Here is a 23,687-nt window from a genome sequence, read left to right on the forward strand (position 1 = left end):
ATCCTCCTGCCTCAGCCTCCCAAGTAGCTGGGACTATAGGCACGTGCCACCACACCTGGCTAATTTTTGTATTTTTTGTAGAGATCACATTTCACCATGCCCAGGCTGGTCTCAAACTCCTGGCTCAAGCAATCTACCCACCTTGCCCTCTTAAAATGCTGGGGTTACAGATGTGAGCCACCACACCTGGCCAGAGTTTTATATTTTTGATGTTTTTGTACTCGTATTTTTTTTTCAATTTCAAATTTCAAATTGTGGAACTTTTGCTTCCATCCAAAGTGGAGTAAACAGGGATTGGATCTATCCCCTCAATTGAAACAGCTAAAAAGCTGAACAGAATATATAAAAGAATGGATTTCAAGTCATGGGACATCAGGCATTGAAAGATGGTGATTTCTGAGTGATGCAGCACAATGAGGAGAGGCCAGCTCATCACCAGGTAATGGCAGAGGGAGCAACAACCCAGGCAGGGCCCAGTAGTTGCCCTGAGTTGAGTAAATAGAGATGGGAGTTCAGGGAATTCCGCTGGGCATAAAGGTGTGTGTGTGTAGTCCCAGCTACTTGGGAGGCTGAGACAGGAGAATCACTTGAGCCAGGGAAAGGGAGGTTGCAGTGAGCTGAGATTGCGCCACTGCACTCCAGCCTAGGCGACAGAGTGAGACTCTGTCTCAAATAAATAAATAAATAAACTACACAAAATAAAAGACATTAAAAAAATAGTAAATTTGAAAATATAGCAACCATCCAAAATGAAACTCAGAGATGAAAACTTACTGAAGAACTAAAAAGAAGAGAGCATCAGTGAGCTACGAGACAACTTTGAGTCTTAATGGGGTGGGAAAAGGGTATAGAGGGAAAACAGGGAGGGATTACCAAGGGGCACAAGAGAACTTTTAAGGATAATGGGTATGTCCATTTTTTTATTATGGTGATGGCTTAATGGGTGTGCATATATATGTGTGTGTGTATGTATATATATGTATACACACATATACTAACACCAAATCGTACGCTTTATGTACAGTTTATTATTTGTCAATTATATCTTAATAAAGATGTTTAAAGGTTCCAATTATTTGATGATAGTATGTAGAAATGCAATTGATTTTTATGTATCAATTCTGTATCCTGCAACTTTGCTAAACTCACTTGTTCTAATAATCCTTGTTATTGCTACTATTGTTGTTGTGATTAAAATCAACACTATCAATGAGATAATCATTATCTCATTATCAATGAGATTTAATGCAGGTGTTAGGGCTTTTGTGAAGCACTCTATGAGTTATTTTATTAACTACAATAGAAAAATCAAACTTTTATTCTTTTAGGCTCCTATGCAGAGGGTGTTTCTCTGTAGAAGAAGGCCCAGATAAACTGGGATCCTAGCCATCACATGAGAACAGTAATGCACATATAACTCTAACCTACTCATGGGCCAGGCTGCCATCCTTCTCTAACAATTGCAGGAAATGGACTCAGATCCCTTTTCCTTAGAGCTCGTGTGCCAGCTCCCCTACTGGGGAAGCCCCTGCATCCTGTCTGCTCGGTATTTGATGCTTGGTGATAACAGGCCTTCACACTCCAAGAGCTGGGAGCTGCTCAGGACAGAGGTATTTATAGGTTCCCTGGAAATGCCTGCTGAAGGTACCCGGGAGGCTGACTGGAGAACTTTCCCTTGCAGCGCTGCTCAGCTCCTGGGCTGTTATCAATGCCAGCAGAGCAGGGTAGAGAGTCTTCTACAGAACCAGGCTCACTTTCCTGGCTTGGTGTTCATATGCCTTTCTACAAAAGACCCTCTTAACCCACTGGCCCTGTCACCCGTTCTATGTAACGGGAGTTAGTGTTAGAATAACAGATTTCATTTACCTTTTACGAGGAATTAATTATTCAGTGTTGGTAAATTTATTAACAATTCTCCATGGGCTGCCAAAAACAGAGCATTAGACTAGAGAGCAAATTAGATGTGCTGAAATCCATGTATTTACATTCTATTGTTTTCTTAAAGTCATGAACAAATATTATTTCATATGGACATCACATTTATTTAGTCCTGTCAAACATTTGATACATATTTTTGGTACATTTGAGTTTTTCCTTGTTTCTGTAGACAGCAATGTGACAAGCTAGGCTTCCAGCTATTCCTCAGGGGCCTAGCTGAAATTGCAGCCCTGAGTTTTTCTCTTATGGAACTCATCTTTGCTCCAAATGTCTTCTTGAGCAACACAGAGAGTTTAGCAATGGGTGAACTCATTTTCTAAAAGTTCAAAAATGATTCAGATGTGAAGATTTTTGAAATTTAAGGGGATTCTTGGTTTCTACATTAGGTCACCCATGACACAGTGCAACTTCTGTTTTTAAGTGGGATAAAAATGCTTTAAAGAAGCTTATTGAAAGGCCTCAGAAGATTTTGTGGACATCGAATAGTTTTTAGAGAACATTTTGATGGTTTAATTATAAGAAAATGGAAAACATGCAGATCAAATTGACCCTAAAATACACATGGCTTTAAAAATTAAGGGCAAATAATTCTGACAAAACATATTTTTCGAATCTAAAACACATGAACAAAATCAGGAGGACTGAGGAATTCAGGTTATATTAACAGCAGTTAGACTAATGAGATCTGCCATACAGAACCTTGAGGAGACCACGGGCTGCTTCTCTGTGTTGCCTCAGACCTCATCATCTGGGATCCTGTTTCTCACCTCAGTTTTTAAAATTTTATCCTTTTAAGTGAATAAAATAATAAATCTTTCCCCTTGTCAAGTTTTTGTATTTTTTTCTGAGATTCTAAAGAAAATTACATGCTCTTTGAATTCCTTACACATATAAAGTTTGTTCCCAAGTAGATTACGTTCTTGTCTGAAGAATTTGATGACTTTTACTCTGTTTGACTTCCTAATTGTCAGAGAACTGGGTGCCCCTATGAGTCACGTCATTGAGAAATCCCAATATTTGTAGCCCCACGACACTGGTGTTTAATCATTTTTAGCTGCAGAAACTTTTCTACAAATAGTAGATGTATTAAAAGGCACTTGCCCTGGTAGGGCTGGGAAGGTGTCCCCTCCTCTCCTAGTGATCATCCTTCTGTTGTGCACAGTTTAGGGCTACTCAATAGATAACAGATTTGCTTGAGGTGCCTTGTTTCTGTGTGTTTAATAAGTTTTATGCATGTTCTTGTCATTGTATTTGAAAATTATTTTGTGGGAGTCTTTCGGGCCTATCATGAAGGTACCTTTCTCCAGAGAAGTTTTGCTACTGCCTGGCACTTGTGAGCATTACTAATCCTCGACCACCTTAAACAAGTTCAGGAGTTGAGGCTGACTGGAAGCTCCAGGCAATACAAACCCAGGTGCAAATTCACATCAGGGCTGGCCTGTGGCTATAAAGTCTCAGAGATGGATACTTTTTCTTTCTTTTTCCCCCACTTTCCTTCCTTTCTCTACCTCTGGATGTATTAGAGACTAATTGACTTACGGTTGATACTTATTATGAGGGTGTAGTCTTTGGGCCCCATTTAACGTGAGGAAGGATTTTTTCTCAGACTTCCTTCTTGCATTGGTCCTGAGCCTTAACTTCTGCCCACCTCTGCATAAGACCAACACAGTTCAGCAAATGTCTTCTGGATGAAAGTGTCTGTGGTGCTCAGGTCTTGCTTTCCTCTCTTGCTTCCCTCTTTCTCTTAGGTTTAGGCCTGGTAGTTGCTTACAGCTTTGTCAGCTTGCTGACATTTTTGTGAAACTTTTTACCTTAACGTTTTATTATATCTATTTAGTTGTTTTTCTGCAGGAGATTTCATCTGAAAAAGCCTGTCTCACCATCTCTGAAAATAGAACTTCTCTAGATATCAAACTGAGTTGAGAGTTCCCCAACATCTGATAGTCAACTAAATCTTACTGCAAGGGCCTACATTAAATCAGGGCTTTCAGATTTAGAACAAGGAGATCATTTTCTGCTTCTCCTATGCTGGTTGACAATGTATGTTCCACCATTTTTCATTAATAAAATTCTACATTAGAAATTTTATAGGAATCCTGTTTTATCTCAGCCCTATACTAGGCAGTACATATGATGGTATAAAATATGATTTATTTCCATATAATTCTAAGGAATTTGGGATGCTGTTTATTTTAAAGAATAAATTTAATTGGCCTTTATCTTTAGGAAATAAACATCTTTAAAGTGAATTATATGATGTCATTAATTTATCCTGAGCAGAAAACTAACTCTAAGTTGAGGACAATAGTGTCAACTCCTCCAACACGGAATTTCCTCCACTGTGCCCCAGTTGGTACTAAACCAGCTTCCATGCTCCACGTCTCTCATCAACAGAGTCCACCCTGCTGTAGAATGATTGTGGGCTCAAGCTCACAGCCAGCCATTTAAACCTCCAGCATTAAAGGGGGTTCCAGGAAGTAAAATCAAAACGCTAAAAACAGAGAACAGAACATGGGCACGTGTATGGTATTTTTCTGGAAACAAGGAGGGTATACTTGAAGAACCGTGACTAGCAGCCTCAAGGAAAGGAAAATTTGAGGAGAAAAAGAATAATTTCCTGCACCCAGTGACTCTGTTTCTGACAATGGGCCTTCTCATGGGCTAATCTCTATGCATGGGCCTCAAAGAGCAGTCACAGGCCTGGAAAGCAAAGAAGCGCTTTGTGATAGGTGCTCAGTGGGATTTGTTCAAATGAATGAAGGCATGAGTGAAGAAACAAATGAATAGAATGCCCTTTCCTTCCAGACTAGCAATCTTTCTTCTGCTCATCCGAGAGCAATTGTCTCCATGTTGCTTTCTAAAGTGCTTCTTGGCTTACTGGAAATACGTTATTCTTTCTTCACAATTCATACCCTGCAGTGGTATTTTTCCAAGTGTGGCCCACACACCATCTACATCCCAATTACCTGAGGTGTTGGTGAAAACTACAGATGTCTGGGCCCTATTCTACACCTACCAAATCAGCATTTCTGGGGACAGGCTCAGGAATCTGTACTTTTAATACACCTAATGTGATTCTGTTTTACGAAGGAGTTTGAGGAGCATTGCATTCTGTGAACATTATCATTACCATCAGTAAACATTTATGAAGCAACTACTATGTTCATTGCAAATTTTAGTCTTCACTGTATGAAAATCTGTAGGAAGTCTGTAATCTATTTTATCATGTTGTTTGATGCTTTCTAATGTTGAATGCATCTGTTTGCCTTATTACCACAATCATCTTTATTAAAAACATTCATACACATCCTGTATCATGATGAGTTTCTTATAGAATGAGAAACACAGGTAGAAATATTTCCCTCTAAACTCTAGACAGAAAATCTGAAATATGACAGTACCATTGAGGATGTAAAGCTTAGAACCTAGCTAAAGAGTTAAGGGAGAAGGGAATTGTTCCTTTCAGTTTTCTGTAGTTTGAAAGTTCATTCAGTCCTGAAATAGTAATTTGTTTAAGCATGTTTGTCTTATCTTTGTCCAATACGACTTCACATAATAAAATGAAATTCCTTTTATGAATTCTAATCAGAATTCCTTTTACAAATTGACACAAGTTAAGTCCAGACTATTTGGCTTGACTAATTCTCTTTGGTAAGAAAAATCTCTTGGGTGTAAAAGAAATTTTTTTTAAAGAAGAAAAAAAATCTCTTGAAATAGGTTCATGTTCCTAAAAAGTAAGCTTGCATAAAGACTGTTCTTGTTGCCAAGTTCAAGAGATTTCTAATGCAATGTAAAGGATTAAGTGACACACTGAAGAGAGATTTGAAAAGTTAACTATGCTGCTTGTGAACAGAAAGCCTTTCACGTCTGTATATAACATCCTTGCACGAAAGAAACCTGGATTAAAACCGCTATGACTTAACATAGTACACACTTTGTTGCAGACAATAGGTAGGTAATTGATCAGTTCTCTGCTGTATTTTCAGTCTCAGTCTCATGTTTACAGCAATAAAAACATAAAGCAGTACTCTTGCAGACACTGGCAAAGAAGCATATGATGGATTTACTATTTCCTTTGTATAGGCCTTAGATTGGAAATCAGCTGAACTTGTAGGTTTTAAGTTCTCATTCGTCATGTGAGGGACTGGCCTGCCAATGCAAGGCATGTTGCTGCACAAACATAAGATCTCCAGGAAAACAGTGTTCTGATGTGGGCACACGCAGCCTGAGCTGGGAAAATGCTTTAAGCATGCCTTGCCAAGGAAAATGGACGATTAAAAGAAAGGCTGTCAGGATCCTAGTGAAAAAGAGGCCATAGAGACATCAACCATCCTGGATGACCTGAGGTTCCACCACTATTAAGTGAGAAACACTGTAGCTTCCCCAAAGGTTGGTACTATAAAGGAGAGTTCACTAGACTTCTAAAGATAAGGGACAATTTTATAAGACAGAACTGAAAGGACTCAAATAAAATATAACGACCTTTAATTTATAAAGGCACTGGTGGATCTTGCCTGGTGTCACCCAGAATCTTGTACCCAGTTATGAGGAATAAGTTCAATTGTTCAAAAAGAAAATATATTTTTAAAAATGGGTTGTTTTAGTGATCATTTAATAATTGTTCATTGCAATAGTTAGAAAGAAATCAATTTAACTTTAACTCTCAGGTCTCCAAAAGGAAATAGAAATTAGCTTTATAATTATTTTACATGAAATCTTTAGAGCAATTTATATGCACTGCACATTTGACACAAGGAAGGAAAAATCTAAGGCATTTCCTGCTGCAAGATTCAATTGTATGAAGGCAAAAGGGGCTAGGAGTAGTGTATTGCTCAAATAAGCATAGGGTGTATATACTCAAATCAACTAAGGGTTTATAGGAGCTGGATTTCATTGATTAGGACTATTCTCTCTCCTGAAAGCATCTGATGGGTAGAAAGTTTAAAAATAAAAAAGTCCACTTGTTAGCTTGATTCAGCTTTGTGAGTATTGCTGATAATTCATCGACAAAACACATAATCAACCTCATTTGTAGAAAAGGGCAAGAGGAGAATCCTCAAATGGGGAAAAACAAATTCCATCATAGATTCAAAAAGCCCATATAGGTTTTGTGTTCTTCTCCCTCTTATCTTTTTCTCTTAGTCCATCTTATGTAAAGATGCTGCCCCTGGCTTATGTCTTTGATATTGTCTGTCATCCAGTGGAATTTGTGCTGTGTCTTAAGAGCTCTTCTGAACCATAAGTAGTGTATTAATTAATTATTGAGCAAGTGAAACAAATTGCACATCAGTGTATTTTATAATTATTCTCCAATTAGATTTGGTTTATTGAGTTACAGGAGGAGGAGAATGGGATTTCTGGTTAGACTAGAGGGAACAGCATGCAGGGTTATGTTTTGAATTGGGAAACATTTTGAGCTTTCTTATTAAATAAAATCAGTCATTATATGTATCCACAGCAGCTGGAAGAGTGTAGAGAGAATGTTATTCCAAGAATCAGATGCCATGTTCCTTCTTTGCAGGATTTCCCCAACTTTTGGAAAGGCTGCAGCTCATATGCAAGTGCAAAATGCTGTCTGGAGAAGATATGCTGGAAAGGGAAAGAGAAGGAGTTGACATGTTATTGGCATGGGGTCAATAATGCAAAGGGTAAGAAATTTAGAGTATTTCAGATGGAAGAACAATTTTGGATCTGGGATATCAAGGAAGAGAAACAGAAATCACAGCAGACATCATATTCAAATGGTCATATGCCATAGAGATACCATTTGAGAAAAAAATTTCTTGTACCCACTTCTGTTACTGCTAGTACATGTTTAGTGTGTGTATTCCTGAAATATTTGGTTATGAGCTTTGGACTGTTTTCCCTTGTAAGCTCTTCTCTCCTACACTAGGGATCCTCAACCAAGGTCCTCCACACTTGTCAACATTCTATACAATCTGGCCAGTATCCCCTTTCAAATGTTACCCTTCCTGTGTTGCCTCCAGAAACCTCTGCATAGCCATCATGCTGCTTCGTCTTCTGAACACTTGTCATGCCTTCCTGCACTTGTTCAGAGCATAACTCAATCTCTACTTGATCCTCCTTTTATCCATTTCCAGATTCTACCCAGCCTTCAATGTCCAGCACAAATACTTCCTCCCTTAGGAAGCTCCCCCTGCTTTCTCCACCCTGAGAACCCATGGTGCTTCTTTCTGAATCATTAGCTTGGCAACTTACTACATGCCATCATATATATTATTGCTTATATTGTTATTAACATTTTGAGGTGCTATGCCTTATCTTTCTTATGTGGCTGTTTGTCCTTTGAGAGCAGCAGCTGGGTCTTCTATCTTTATACTCTCCACAGGCTCTAGGACAGTGCCTGATACACAGTTGGAGCTCAATGTACAATGGTAAATTTGTAAACCACAAAAACAAATTCTAAGTTCTAAGAAACATTTCTTCCATTCCTTGCAATTTCTTCTTCCCAATAATATTAGATTTATTAAACCTATTTTTTTTTTTTTTTTTTTTTTTTTTTTGAGACGGAGTCTTGCTCTGTCGCCCAGGCTGGAGTTCAGTGGCATGATCTCTGTTAACTGCAAGCTCTGCCTCCCGGGTTCACACCATTCTCCTGTCTCAGCCTCCTGAGTAGCTGGGACTACAGGCGCCCACTACCAAATCCAGCTAATTTTTTTGTATTTTTAGTAGAGATGAGGTTTCACTGTGTTAGCCAGGATGGTCTCAATCTCCTGACCTCGTGATCCGCCCACCTCGGCCTCCCAAAGTGCTGGGATTACAGGTGTGAGCCACTGCACCTGGCCGAAACCTAATTTTTAAATTTGTTAGATGCTTAATTTAAAAAACTAATAAATTATTAGCTTTTAAAAAATATGTAATTACTGTGAAGGAGGGAAGGAGGGCCCAAGGGATGTGAACTACTCTGTTTCTTGGCATAATACTTGTATTTTCTCATAAAATGCAGTAGAATAATATTACCTTAAGGAAATTACTTACCTTCATTAAAATTTGTACTTATTCTTGCTTCCCTCCTTACTATTTGAGAATAACTGATGAACTTGCCACATGACATAAATAATAAAAGGGGGAAGAGAAGATATCACATTGGCTTTCTGGCTCCTTTCATACAAAAATGTCCCAGATTTGACCTCTTTTCTTCAGTTGACACTCACCCATTGCTTCTGCTCTCCTTTCTCAGGTTAGGGCTGGGCAGAAGCCCAATGTGATATTCTGCTAAATCACTGAGCTATTGGAAATGCAGCATGCATCAAGAGGCAGCTAAGTGGTTAATTGCAATTCTTGGACTCAGCCAAACTAAAAGGCAGCTTGTTCACCAAGCCACCCTCCTTTTTCCTCTTTTCTCTGGAGCGATCCCAGCTCTAATTAAAATGTAATATTCTCCTTATGTGATTCCTTGGAAAAGTTTGTGGAATGACCACATAATACAGAGCAGGTTTTCCAGATGTTCCCTGTCTTGGCTGGTATTCTCATGCACAGAATCTCCACCCCCAAATTTCTCTTCTATATACTTACCAGATGACCTTCTCTCCCCTCCCACTTCTCCCCTGCTGTCCCTGATATATTGTACATAACTTCCTGAGTCTTATTGTTGTGCCTTCAGTGTATAAGAACCATTACTGAAGTGCAGTGGGCCAAGAAAAAAGTAATACTTGCCTCCAAAGAGCACTTTAATGCTATTTACAATGGAAAAAACAACTTTGAACTGCTTCCAAAATAATAGGCATTAAAATCACTTCTGTTTTGCAGTTGAGATGGATTTTGCAGTAACCTTTCCAAACCTGCTTCCTCTGGATGTTTTTCAGTCCAGAGAGTGGCTTTCTCAATGAAAATTTAAAATGGTGCCCACATAAACACTTGACATACACCGCAAAAGGCAATTTTCCAACACTTACTCAAACAGTTGCTCGTGAAACCAGGGTCTGCAATCACACGATCCCAATGAAGATTGTACAAGCCTAGAGATATTATGAAACACTGTTCCAAGCTATGAATCAATAAAAGTGGCCACGATGGCATAGCCATCAGGTTTAGGCACATGTTCGATAAAGTGATCACTTAACATAGTTCCATGAATTCAATTTCCCACGCCTTTCCCCACATGTATTTTCCATCAACCTTATATCCCTTCAGTCTTTTAATCTGGGTTCATAAAATGTTACAAGGATTTCTCAGCCAGACGTTGCAAAATGGCACTCTGTAAGTGAAATCTATGTGATTTTTGTTTCATTTTTAATTCGTATAGGTTTTTTCCCCCACAATTTATGAATCCGTACTAATGTTTTAAAATTGTAATATTCCACTCACAAATTTGGATTCCTGGCTTCTTTTGAGATATCATTTTGGTCTAGCACTGGTCTGCTAGCACAAAATTGAAGGGCTGTCCCCTTCACAGGGGCAGGAATCTGCTAATTCTCTGGAGCTTCTGATTCTAAAGTAATTTTTTCCTTATCACCTCCCTGGCATTGAGTTTAACATTTTGAGTTATAACTTTTACAGTTTAAATATTTTATAAGCAAAAATTGAGCCAAGCAAGACATTTAAAGCCATATGTTCTAAGGTTTTTTTTTTTTTTTTTTTTAAATTTAAATTCTTTCTCCGTAGTGTATTTCTTACTTATCTGTATTTTTGACATTGGATTCCCAAGTAAACTGAGGTTCATCACATAGCAAACCTACATGCTATGTTAAGAACAAGGGCTTCGGAGTTATGCAGCCTTGACTACTTTCTAGCTGTGTGGTGCTGAAAAAATTGCTTAAACTCTTTGTACATCCGTTTTCTTATCTCTAAAATAGGAATACTCCTTAACTCAGTAATTCTCAACTATAGTGTGCATCCAAATAATCTAGAGGGCTTGTAAAAACATGACTGCTGTTCCCATCCCTGGAGTTTCTGATTCAGTAGGTCTGGGATGGGGTCTAGAAATCTGCATTTTTAACAAGTTCACAGGTTATGTCACTGGTCTAGGGACCACACTTTGAGAACAACTGTGTAACCCATTGGATGAAAGTTAAACATGATAATTTTGTAAAACACAGGGTGCGGTGAACTAGTCATTTTGACTGCAAGAAAAAGTTATATTTAACTTGTTAGAGGTTCAAAGTTTAACTCTTTATAAAGCCCAGTGAATTATTGCATTTTTATAAATAGTATTGATTAGTGGAGGTTCCACATGTAATTAAATTATTTCATTTCTGCAACCTATATATTTTTATAATGAAAAAGATAAAACTCACACCTTAACCGTGTTTTGGTCTTACTTTGGATCTCTTGCTCTTTCACTGCTATAAGGGGAGAATTAATAGATTTGTCATAAGACATTGGAAGGAAACATGAGCTAGAAAGGAATCATTTTATATTGCCATGAATAAAATCACATTGCATTCTTCCACTACCCCCTCCATCCTCCTCCCATACCCTCCTGGAATCTAGACCCAGTGATGGAGGATCACCCTAACAATGCAGCGTTCCCTCTTGTCTGCAGGGAACACAAAACAATCCATGGTCCACTGGGTGTCTGCCCCTTCCCTCTCCCCTCATTGCCGCAGTGCTGGGCAATGAGACATGGCATGGCCTCATAGCAGACTCAAGAATCCTGGGAATGAGTTCTACATGGACTTAAAATCATTTAACAGATTTCTTCCTCCTCTCCCTCCCTCCTTCCCTATCTCCCTCCTTTCTTTTTCCTCTTTCCATTTTTCCTATACTTGAACATTAAATATCATAGGGATATAGTATCCATTTTGCAATACTGGCAACTGACACCTCTTTAAAAGCAACTCTAGAATCCAATCCTATTTGCCTGATTCTAAAAAAGAACTTCTAGCACAGTATTCAGGCATATTCTACTCACAAAAATAGCCCTGGTGCATATGCAACAAACAGAAGCTAAATAATAACACCTGGAGTTGAATGTGTTATATCTGATTACAAATTTACGGATCCCTGATTTTCAAAAAGCTTAACCAATGCAATGTACTCTACTTCTTCCTGTGGTAGACCACTTGGGATTTCAGTGCCTCTTCATCTGGGAGAAATGGGAGTGAATGTGAACTGCAGGGGCTTGTGGAGGTGCTGGGGAAAGCTTACCCTAGTGATGGGCTTGTTGAATAGTAAATTTTGTTACCAAAGAAGGAAGTCTATGGAATCTCTTTTCTGAAGATTCCAGGGAATGTTCTAAATGCTGTTCTACCCAGAGACAGCAGACTGAACTGAATGACCTCCGAAGGATCCTTTCAAGACTGTGATTTTGTGAATGTTTTTGTTATACCAATCCACTCATTGCTTCCTAGAAGCTTATGAAGCTCCACACATTTTCTCCACTGCTTTGTTAACTGCCATGCAGTCTTTTACGAGCACTTCTAATAAAACACCCACTCCAGAGAAGCAGAGCCCATCAGAGTCAAAAATGGCTATGACTTAGAGCAACCTTTGAGATAGGAGCTCTCTATTGGTATTTAAATTTAAATACCGCATCATAATTCAGGATGCTAAATCAGTGTGTAAAAAAGGATCAATACACAGTAAAACTACAAGCAAGGCTGGCATAGACCACACAGCTTCTTTTTCCATCTAAACACTCCTAACTTGTCTCCAGATCTGCTTGACACTGCCTCATTTGACATTACTTAGTCCATAAAACTTTACACATTTATAATGGGCAACAATAAGACTGGGCAGTTATTGTGGCATAAAAATAGGAGAAAGAAGTTACCAGACCATCAAATATGGACATCGTTTTCTAGCCAAATGCTTTATTAATGATAAATTAGCAGTCCCAAATTCACACAGATGTGATAAAATATCTCCTTCATTGACAGGTTTTTATTATGAACTGTACTTACAGGCTTAAATTGAAAAGACCCATCTCCACAAACCACTTCCACATTTTGAATAATGTTTCACTTGTGATAGGTAAATAGGAAGCATTTTAGGAACATTTCAATAAATCTCATTTGGAGTGAGACTGATTTTTCTTAAGCAGACAAAGTTGAGTTGCAAGACTTGTAAAAAATAGATTGATTATTTCATGGTGCCATAAGAAAGGAAACCACAATAAGTACTTTGCTGCTGACATTTTGAAAATGTTACATCCTATAGCTTGTTTGACTTCATTAGATTATACTAAATATTAGGAAGGTACAGAGCAATGGTGAAGAAATGAAACTAGAGAAACAAGGATATACTTGCATAAAAAACTGGAAGGAAAAATGAATTCTTTTCATTGAACCACTATCTATTCCTTTCCATCCCACTTATGAGCCAAGTCAGTCAACAGCTATTTACAAGACATGGAAGCTTAGAATTATGTTGCTTTAAAGTATGAGGACTTCAATATTGTGGCCTAACAACTAGCCAGTATCTTTTTCAACACAAGAGCAAGCAGTCTGGCAGATCTCTGGAGTTCTAAACCAACAGACCAAGTTCCCTCCTTGATTGTTTAGGCCTCTACGAAGAAAGTAATGCAATCCAATAATGACGATATTGGCATTGGAGAAACTCATCCAAACTCCTATTAAAGCTAATTCAGAGAGACTTCCTGTACCCTGTAATGATATTTCAAGGCATCTTTTTTTGACTTGTGGTGAATTCAAATGTATGTAATGGGTCATAGAATAATAAGATTTTATTGTTCTTGGAATTGGGTTGAAGTATCTTCTTTACCTCCCACCTCCTTCATTCTACCACATACCCAAGCCTTCTCTGCCCTGATCCCAATATGACCTCACCGCACGTGTCCCTCAGGACCAATGCACAATGAGGATTCGGCACAGTCCTCACTGCCTTACCTCATTGGAGTCTTTGGATAACCTTCCAGGTATGGTTCTGAATCTTCTCCATAAAGCAGTAGCACCCTTGCAAGAATTTTGCTATGAATAAACATAAAATGAACTGGACTTCATGATCAACCAGGAACAAGCGTGAACAGACCTGTTCTCAGACCAAATCAACATCTACCCCTGCCCTGACAACTATAAATTCAGAAGTCGTCACCACATAAAGTGCCTCATGCACAAATACTTGAACTCTGACTTCCTTTCAACAGCCTTAATGGTACTGCTTCCCATATCATTTTAACATGTCCTGGTGTTGTAATGCCATAAATGACAAGCTCAACTATGATCATGGCTCTAGTTGCCAGGCCTAACTCCACAACACCTCTGTCACATAACAGGCGACCCTGATGTGGCACACACAAGGGAACTCCGAGCCTCCATAACTCCCAGAGCCTCAACTCTCCCAAGCTTTTTCTTCTTTATTAGAATGCGGAGGCCTACAACCCACTACTGCAAAGTACAGACATGAAAATAATTAACCATCTCTTCTGTTCAGCTATAACTGAGAGAAAAAAAAAACTCCAGGCCCAGAGACCCACGTTTCATTTGGAACACTAGGGGTTCTTGGTAGAGATCATTAAAGTGTAGTTTGAAATATTTTCCTTTTCTCATCAAATCACTAGCCCTGTAATTGATGTCATAAAAAATATCTGTGTTCTGTTGTAGTGGGTTTCTCAGGTCCCTTCAAGTTATCAATTATTTACATCCCAATGAAATGAAAGGAAGCTGCATTGTAAGGTCCTGAAATGCCACCAAGGAGTCTGAGGGTGGCGTCGTTAATCTTGTGCATTGCACCCATGAAGAGCGCATTATACTCTTCTTGGGAAAGTTCATTTCCCCTTCTCTGTCATACATTATCGGTGGATTTTATTGCTTCTCCTCATAAATAGTCTCATTGGGCTTTTTGTTTGTTCATCTCCTCCACAATTTATACTCATAAGGATGAGAGGAAAAACACCAGTGCCTTCAGATTCCACAGATCCTTTTCTTTGGGTCTTGTGGGCTTTAGCCATTTCCTCCTCATTCCCATGGCATCCCGGAAGTTTTGTTCACCTACCAATATTCACACGGTCTGGATTTTAGGAAAAATTACATTTGCTAATGGCATAATTTAATTGGTATTAGGATTCATAGCCTTCCATTATTTCTCCTGCTTTAACTTCCCCCTTCCCACACTTTCTTCCCCTATTCACACAACAGAGTAATTCTAGCAAGACGAGATAATCACGCTGTTACTTTTCCATGGGGGAAGCAACAGAAAACATTTGATGATAAGTCTTAACATCCTAACTTGGCCATTATTCCTTTAGTAAGATGAAAAGGAGTCTTGGCTAGCACACTACCTTTTACATATTCTGGTAAAGAATTTTATAGGTATCGCTGGCAAAATCTGATACTGCACTTTGTACCAACACATTATTTTCAGGCTTATTTAGGATTGTTCTTTTATAGGCTTCATTGTAACAACTAGAGACAGTTTATGGAATCAGAGTTATATCTAAACTAGAGTGCAATAGGCTTTAGCTTTTCCATCATGGAAAGTGCAGGTCGAAATCAACATGAATCTGTTTCTAATCAGCCTATGTCTCTGATCTACAGACTGTATAAATTTGGTTGTTATCAATGATATGTCATGCAAGTATAAGTAGGGGGTGCTTATGTGGAGAAACCACTAAGAATATTCTAAAAATGTCAGAAGAAAGGAGCATGAATTTATAAGAAAAAAAAATGGGTACAAGCAAACCCAAGTAACCTTGTGTAGTCTTACCTCTACATGACCTATATTTTCTATTATAGGTCATGATCTCCTTTTAGAGAACAGCAAGGTAGCTCTTTCCAGGACTGAGGAGGGCATATATATTATTGTTCCCCATTTAGTCAAAGGGAATTTTTGAGAATAGGAGGGAGCACGCTGGTTAGACAGGACTGCAGCCACGATTCTTTCTTAATGCTGCAGTTTCATGTTCTATATTTACTATTCCCTAGACATGTAGACATCTAAATTGGCATTAGGAGTGTGGGGGAAATTCTGCCAATATCTGGATCCTGAAAACCTCAACAACTTGATTAACTTCAGAGACTTGCAGTCCTACTTGCCAAGTATTATGCCATCCAGAGTTTCACAATACACCTAGCAATACAGATAACTAATATTCCTCTCTCCTTGATTTTCTGCAAAGAAAGGACTCTTTAGAACATAAGGGGATATGTTTATTTAATGCAGCTACAAGGAAGGTGAGGGGGACATTTTTGCAAAGTGATAAAAAGCTATTTAAACAATTAGGTGCCTTCAATGAAGACCCCAGCACTTGTGGTCTCAGCTTCCTGCAGGATGGAGAGGCATCATATGGCTGACAGCTATGTGTTTCCTGTCCAGAGGAAGCAGAAGGGAGCCAAGGAAAAAAGAGAGTAGGGGAAGGAGCAGATGGGTAGAGCTAGAGAGGACTTCTAGCTCTCTCTGACCCCAGCCATGGTTCTTTTAACAGAATGTGGTTTTGTTGAGGACAAAGCAAATGCAGCTTAAAGAAGCCCCTGTAGACAATTTCAAAGCTGAAAAGAAAAAATCAGGGTTGCTTATATGGAGAAATTACTAAGAATGTTCTAAAAATACGGGAAGAGAAGGGCATGAATTTATAAGAAAGAAAATGGGTACAGGCAAACCCAAGTGACCTGGTTTAGTCTTAACCCTCCATTATCTGTATTTTCTATTATAGGCTAGGATAAATGATTTCATCTATGTCAAGCTTAATGTTTTTCTTTTCTTTTTTTATCTGTTTTATTTTGTTTTGTTTTGTTTTGAGATGGAGTTTCGCTCTTGTCGCCCAGGCTGGAGTGCAATGGCGCGATCTTGGCTCACTGCAACCTCCTACTTCCGGGTTCAAGTGATTCTCCTGTTTCAGCCTCTCAAGCAGCTGAGATTATATGCATCTGCCACTACACCTGGCTAATTTTGTACTTTTAGTAGAGATGGGTTTCATCATGTTGGCCAGGCTGGTGTTAAACTCCTGACTTCAGGTGATCCACCTGCCTCGACCTCCCAAAGTGTTGGGATTACAGGCGTGAGCCACCGTGCCCAGCCGAGCTTAATGTTTTTCAAAGCATGTTTCACGTGGGTTTTGTTGGTTGTTCCTTGAGTAAGTAGGTCTGGCTGCTGTCCTGCTTCCAGATTTAAGGCTTGGAGGGGTAGGTGAAGGCTCGCCTGGTGTCCAGCAGTCTGGAGCAGGAAGGACATCACTTAGCTTCTGTTTATGGTTTCTCCCCTACTCAGCTCCCCTAGAGTGCAGCCTCTGTCTCAGAGACTCCTCCGCCCTTCTATTACTCGGCAGGGCACAGTGCTGTTCCCCTTTTCTCAGTGGCAGCGCTGTAAACACTGATTGATGAATTAATTGGCAACAGTGATAATGACTGCTCTCAAGTACCTACAACAAAAGTTGTTGTTTTCCTCAGGGATCTGCCCAGAACTGATGTACCTAGGGTTGGCATTAGAAAAATAATGAAGAATATCAGCAGATATTAGTGACTGAGGAAGCAGGCGCCAATTTAGCTCTAGACACCACACTGAGATTCACACAATTAGAAGTTTACAGTCAACTGTTGGATGATACAGTCCATTAATCTTTCTAACAGTTACATGGTTCCATTTGGACCAGGCTCAACTCTTATAAAACGCAGACTCATTACACTGACTCAGACGGGAGCCAGGAGAACATGTTCAAGGGCAGCACCGCCATTCGCACACGTACTTGAGGAACTATTTTGGCATCTTAAATGTGAAATGGAAGTTAGGCAGATTCTCCGGAAAGTCAGTCCTTGCTTTTGCTTATCTAGTCCTTTGCTCCTCTGTCCTGCTTGTCTTGTCCACTTGGGCTGGGAATTCAAATACAAAGAAAAGGAGAGCATCTGTAATCATCTGCTCAGAGAACATGGCCAGGGAGTTTTACCAAAGTAGATTTAAGAACAAACTCATCCTGTTTGGGAGGCAGTGGAATAGGCAGCCAGTGTAAATACAGCAACTCAGAGGATGAAGTGGGTAATTTGACCTCTCGAATACCCTTTGGAGCTTGAATATCCAGTTGGATTATATTGAACAAATGAGCACACAGTTCTCAAATCTACGGCCTTAGAATGATGGGGAGAACGCTGTTTCACCTATGTCCTTTCTATTACAGAGACATGCCTCTTGGCGTTACGAGCTTGGTGAACGTATTTTCATTACATCTGTATCGCACTTTTTCAGCTGAGAAACGATGTCTTAGAAAAGTAAAATGACTCACCCAAAGTTACACGGCTGTGAAGTGAGCAGGCAAGCATATGTAAATGGACCCCAGGCTTATTGAGGCCATGCTCTGAAATCTACCTTGGCATTACCAGAGGGAGAGGCTATAGTTTTAGCTTTTGTTAATAATTTTAACTCCAATGAGGAGGAAAATGAAGGGTAAAATATGAGGAAGTTGGGAGAGAGAAATGTAGAAATGATGTTAACTTCACCTACATCACCATTGGCCTAAACTGGCTGTGCAGTCAGAGGAAGGGGACATTTGGATGTGGTTCTATGACGCTTGGGAATGAGAATTAAGATTTATCTGAGATCAGTTAACAAGTAGGCAACCTAATAACTGCTTAAAAATGCACATGAGGCTGGAAAACATGCAGGCTCTGGAGGAGAATATAGAAACGCTGCAGGACTGTCAGTTCTAAGCATTATTACTATGCTGCAGTGGTTTCCAATGACTATATAGTTCTGATGCATGTGGCATGGGTCTTTCCACTTAAAACCACTTTCAGGATCTTTTACACACTCTCCTTGTGTTTTCATAAACTATAACCACTGTAATCAACATAATCAATATTTCCTACCAATAGATTCTGGTCATTGAGCACTGAGCCGGTTCTGAAAAGATGGTTCCTGGAATCCTAACAGTGATGAAGTCATCTTGATCATCTGCATATGGATTGTCTATGGCCAATTTTTAAATGCCATTCTGATTTCTCACAGCCCACAAGATCCTTCTAAGCCAGCTCCTTTTACACTCTGTCACTGGGAGCAAGGGAGGGCACATTAATTTTAATATTGGCTTTAGTCAGACCTCATTAGGAAGGTCAATATACTGCCATAATCTCACTAAATAATATGTTTAAAACACTAAATAAATAACACTTACGTTATCCATAGTTTTGGAACATCAAGGCAGCTTTTATTCTTCCAGTATCACAGCTTATTTAAGACTGCAAAGGAGTTTTAAGCACATTACTTTTGGCTTCTCTCCAACAATGTTGCAATATGATATTTAGAGCTTATGAATCAAGAGACAAACATGTATGGCCAGGTGTGGTTTGACATAAAAATTTCTGGGAGACAGTTGGTCTCTGTGTATGATAAATGATCAAAAATCCCATTCATTTCTAAGGTCTGTGCTTTAAAAGGAAAGGTAAATATACCGAAGGCTTCCTTTTCTTTGGTCGGCATTTATCTTCTCAAGTGTGGAGGTCCATTTGATTAATGTCTAGTCATTTAAGGAAAAAGATGTCTTCTTTAAATTGCATGAAATATGAAATGATTAGGTCATGCTTCTGGGGAGTTTTTATGTTCAATTACTTAAACTTTTTAAAACTTTTTTTTTTTTTTAAGTTTTGTGTTGTGTGCTCCAAGGAGACTCTCACATCCCCTGCATAACTCAATAGATGGGGCAGGCTGGGCATGGTGGCTCTTGCCTGTAATCCCAGGACTTTGGGAGGCTGAAGCAGGAGGATTACTCGAGTCCAGGAGTTTGAGACCAGACCTGGCAACATAGTGAGACCTCATCTCTACCAAAAAAAAAAAAAAAAAAAAAAAAAAAAATTAGCCAGGTGTGGTGGTGCATGCTTGTAGTCTCAGCTAATTGGGAGTCTAAGGTGGGAGGATCACTTGAGCCTAGGAGGTTGAGGCTGCAGTGAGCCATGGTTGTACCACTGCACTCCAGCCTGGAGAACCGAGCGAGACCTTGTTTAAAAAAAAAAAAAGATGGGGCTATTTTCTGATGTGGATCCTTCTTTAGCAGGGGTCTTCATCTGCTGGCAGTGATGGCTTTGAATTCTGGCTGTGCCTGAGTACTAGTAGGTAGTGGTCTCATCTGGTGGGCAACCACATGCCAACCTATCCCTTTTTCAAAGTTTCATTAATTATGAAAGACAAATGTCCATTCTAATTTGGAAATTACATTTTACATTGTTGGCCATGGTATCACATTGAGGCTGCTGCTTTTCGTTATATTATTATCCAGTCTGGGTTTTGACTTTTGTTGTGTGTGTGTAGTCATTTTCCCCTAGTGGACTAACATAGTTTCAAACACTACATAAATAACCCAGTTCCATTTGCTAGTTTCCACAATTTTTAAAAATCAAGATACCAGATAAAATAATGTTTTGATGGCTAGAGTCTATTATCAGCATATTACACAAGCCTGGTCTTTGGAAAGGCATAAATCAGATAATGCAGTTTCAGTGATCTGTGCTCTTCTGATTTTTTAACACCTTCTGTCAAGGCTGCCTTTACCTGCATCTTTTGATAATAAGAGAATTAGATCATTGGCGTCATCACAAGATGCATCTAGCAGCAGCATTTCTTCATTATTATCATTACCAGGGGTTTGTGGTATTGGATTTCTTTCAGTTCCATTTGTTTCATGTCTATATGTTTCTGGGTTCTGATAGCACCTCTCTCTCTCTCTCTCTCTCTCTCTCTCTCTCTGTGTGTGTGTGTGTGTGTGTGTGTGTGTGTGTGTGTGTGGTTTAAGGATACAGAGAGATAGACTGAGAGAGAGACTAACAGAGACATTGACAGTGAGGAGAAGAGAGGTTGGTAGAAAATGAAAAGAAGTTGGGGCTGGGTGCAGTAGCTCATGCTTGTAATTCCAGCATTTTGGGAGGCAGAGGCAGAGGATCATGAGGTCAGGAAACCAAGAACATCCTGGCTAACACAGTGAAACCCTGTCTCTACTAAAAATACAAAAAATTAGCCAGGTATGATGGTGCATGCTTGTCATCCCAGCTACTCGGGAGGCGGAGGAGGCAGGATTATCACTTGAACCTGGGAGGCAGAGGTTGCAGTAAGCGGAGATTGCACCACTGTACTCCAGCCTAGGTGACAGAACGAGACTCTGTCAAAAAAAAAAAAAAAAGAAGAAAAGAAAAAGAAAAGAAGTTGGAAAAGAGAGACTGGGTAGTGGTGTTCCGGGGATTCCTTCCTTTGCCCTGATCACACCCCTACCCCTATTCTTTATCTACCACACCCCTACCCCTATTCTTTATCTACCACACCCCTACCCCTATTCTTTATCTACCAAGTAGCCTATGAGGCCTAGTCAGCCATTCCTCAACAGAGGGGCAGTGTGGCTTCCTTTGAGACTGTTCCTGGGTTTTCTATCCTTTCCCAGTCTACCTTCCCACCCTCCTTCAGAATCAGAGGCCCTGAAATGTGTGGCATAGAGGATGTCTCACACAGAGAAGCACAATTTCCCTACCTATCTTTCAAACGGCCTGTTCTAGACTTAGTGGCACATGAGGAAACATTCTCTTTGTTTCTGTATAAGCTGTCACTCCCTGTTCATGTCAAAGCTTCTGGTTTCATTCAGCCAAGATGAGTAGAAATGATTTCCCACATAGAAATCCTTGAAGAGAGTTCCTTTTTCCTTCCTTCTTCCTGAACACACAGCTGAACTGTTCTTCCTGTGCCTGGGGTATAAAAGTGGGACCATGAGACTAAATTTTGGCCGACAGAATGTGGGTAGAAGCTATGCTGGCCACTACCAGGCCACTAAACCTTCTGTGCAATCTTCCAAGCTCTGCTTCTCACTGTCGTTGGGCTGGAAGTAAGATTTTCTGAGACCCTAGAAGACAGAGGATCCTCATGATGGAGGCCCCAGATCCGTGTCTCACTGCTAGGAAGAGGTGCTGCCAAGTGAGCTGCCTGGCCAGAGACATTCACACTGGTCTGAGTGAGCAGCGCCAGAGATTTAGGGTTATGACAACTGTTAGCATCACACCAGAACTGCGTATCTGGGATTTTTTGTTTTGTTTTGTTTTGTTTTAAGAAAACAAGTCTGGTTGTGGTAGTTTTCAGAAAAGTCTTTTGACTTATAAGAAAGAAACTAGGATGCTGCTATCTTTGAAGAAAGAATAAATTTATAAAAAGCACTGATAACATCTTCAGATCTAATATCCAACATTGTACAGCATGGTCAATTTTCAAGAGGATATATATTTCCAGGAATAATCAGGACATTTGCATTATCCTCAGTTTTGGGAAGAAATTATTATAAGTGGTTCCATTTGTACATTAGTGAAATCCCTAATCCCATGGTGTGCTTGTCAAACGACTGTTTGTTTGCAGGTATTCAACATTTCCAATAACAGTATTCCCTTACCTGCTTTTAAATCATTACTGTTTTTATAATGGCTTCATTATTTCTTAATTGTCCTAATTTTTTTCTTACCCATTCTTGTTAAAAGCCGATTAAAATTTGAATAATTTCAACATCCCAGGCATTCTAGAAACAAAATGAATTTCAGGTTTACATCCATTCATCAGTAAAAGGCAGAAGAGGAGGGCAGGATGGACAATTCTAGATTAACTTCCACTGAATTTAATTATGCCTTCATGCCACATCCTCATGGCACTCAGAATGTGGCAATGTCAGTGGTATTTATTGCTTATTCAGTCCTGATGAGGACACTAAGGTCTAAAGAGGTCTGCACAGTTAAATAGTGATGAAGACAGGCTAAGTCCGAGGTCTAACAATTTCCAGTCGAAGGAGCTGTGTGGAACTAAACCTGTTAATGTAAGTGGGTGTTCACTCTCTTCAGCACTGTGTTCTGTCTCTCTGGTTTCCTCCCCTGGCCCTAACCTAAGGCCCACAGGATAAAAGGCACTAACAAATACTACTGATGCATTGGGAGGTTGACATCTCTAGGTGCTTCCGCCAAACACAGAGTTCAACTAAATCTTTTGACAATGTATTTGTGAAGGTTGCTTCCTATCACCACCCCTCTCCATTCCCTGTTTCTTCAATTCGCTGGCTATTCTTGCTTGAACCATCTCTGTGCAAAGCATGCTAGGAAGAAATGTTCTATTTCCTGCAATTGTTAGAATATCACCCTCTTCTGTGTGGTAACAGTCTTCTAATTAATTAGGAGAATCACTACCAGCCAATCTATTTTCTCGGGCATAAGAACATTCTTTTCCCCCTTAGTTCAGGAATATTGAATTCTTGTCTTGGATGATCCTTTAAGTAGCTATGTGACTTTGAACTAAACTCATCACCTTTCTGACCCTTAGTTTTCATCAGTTAAATTAGGGGTTAGTTCAGAATGCCACTGTCTCTTCCAGTTGGAATTAATCAATCAATTCAACAATATATGACAGCCACTGTGGAAGGTCCTGAGAATTTTAAAGGAAGAAGAAGAAGGAGGAGGAAGAGGGGAGGAGGGGAGAAGGGGAGGGAGGGAGGAAGGAAAGGAAGGAAAGGAAGGAAGGAAGGAAGGGAGGAAGGAAGGGAGGAAGGAAGGATTTCCTGTCCCAATCTGGCTTGAAGTTCCTGCTTTTTCTAGATGGGGTGATGAAAATTAAGGGGTACCTGGTTTTCTGGGTAAGATCTGGTTTCCAAAATCACACTGGGAAATGCAGAATCCAGGGACATCCCCTGAATCTGTCTGGATTCAGCCTCCATTCTTTTTTTTTTTTTTTTTTTTTTAACCCTGGATAATGTTCTTGAGATTTGAATTACCTATCACTTATATTAAAATTCCTTCTTTGGCAAGGTGCGGTGACTCATACCTGTAATCCCAGCACTTTGGGAGGCAGAGGCAGGTGGATCACGAGGTCAGGAGATTGAGACCATCCTGGCTAACACGGTG

The 23,687-nt window shown here is 39.7% G+C and overlaps 1 long non-coding RNA gene across 1 annotated transcript in view; it reads left to right on the top strand.

Moving 5' to 3' along the window:
• The window catches only part of LOC140712676 (uncharacterized), a 160,080-nt gene that overhangs the window by 90,182 nt on the left and 46,211 nt on the right, over positions 1-23,687 (top strand). Inside the window, exon 2 of the long non-coding RNA XR_012094390.1 lies at positions 7,460-7,586. This is a non-coding gene — a long non-coding RNA (uncharacterized lncRNA). The remainder of the gene's footprint in view (positions 1-7,459; positions 7,587-23,687) is intronic.

This window comes from Chlorocebus sabaeus, chromosome 10 (genome assembly GCF_047675955.1).
Source record: "Chlorocebus sabaeus isolate Y175 chromosome 10, mChlSab1.0.hap1, whole genome shotgun sequence".
NCBI lineage: Eukaryota > Metazoa > Chordata > Mammalia > Primates > Cercopithecidae > Chlorocebus > Chlorocebus sabaeus.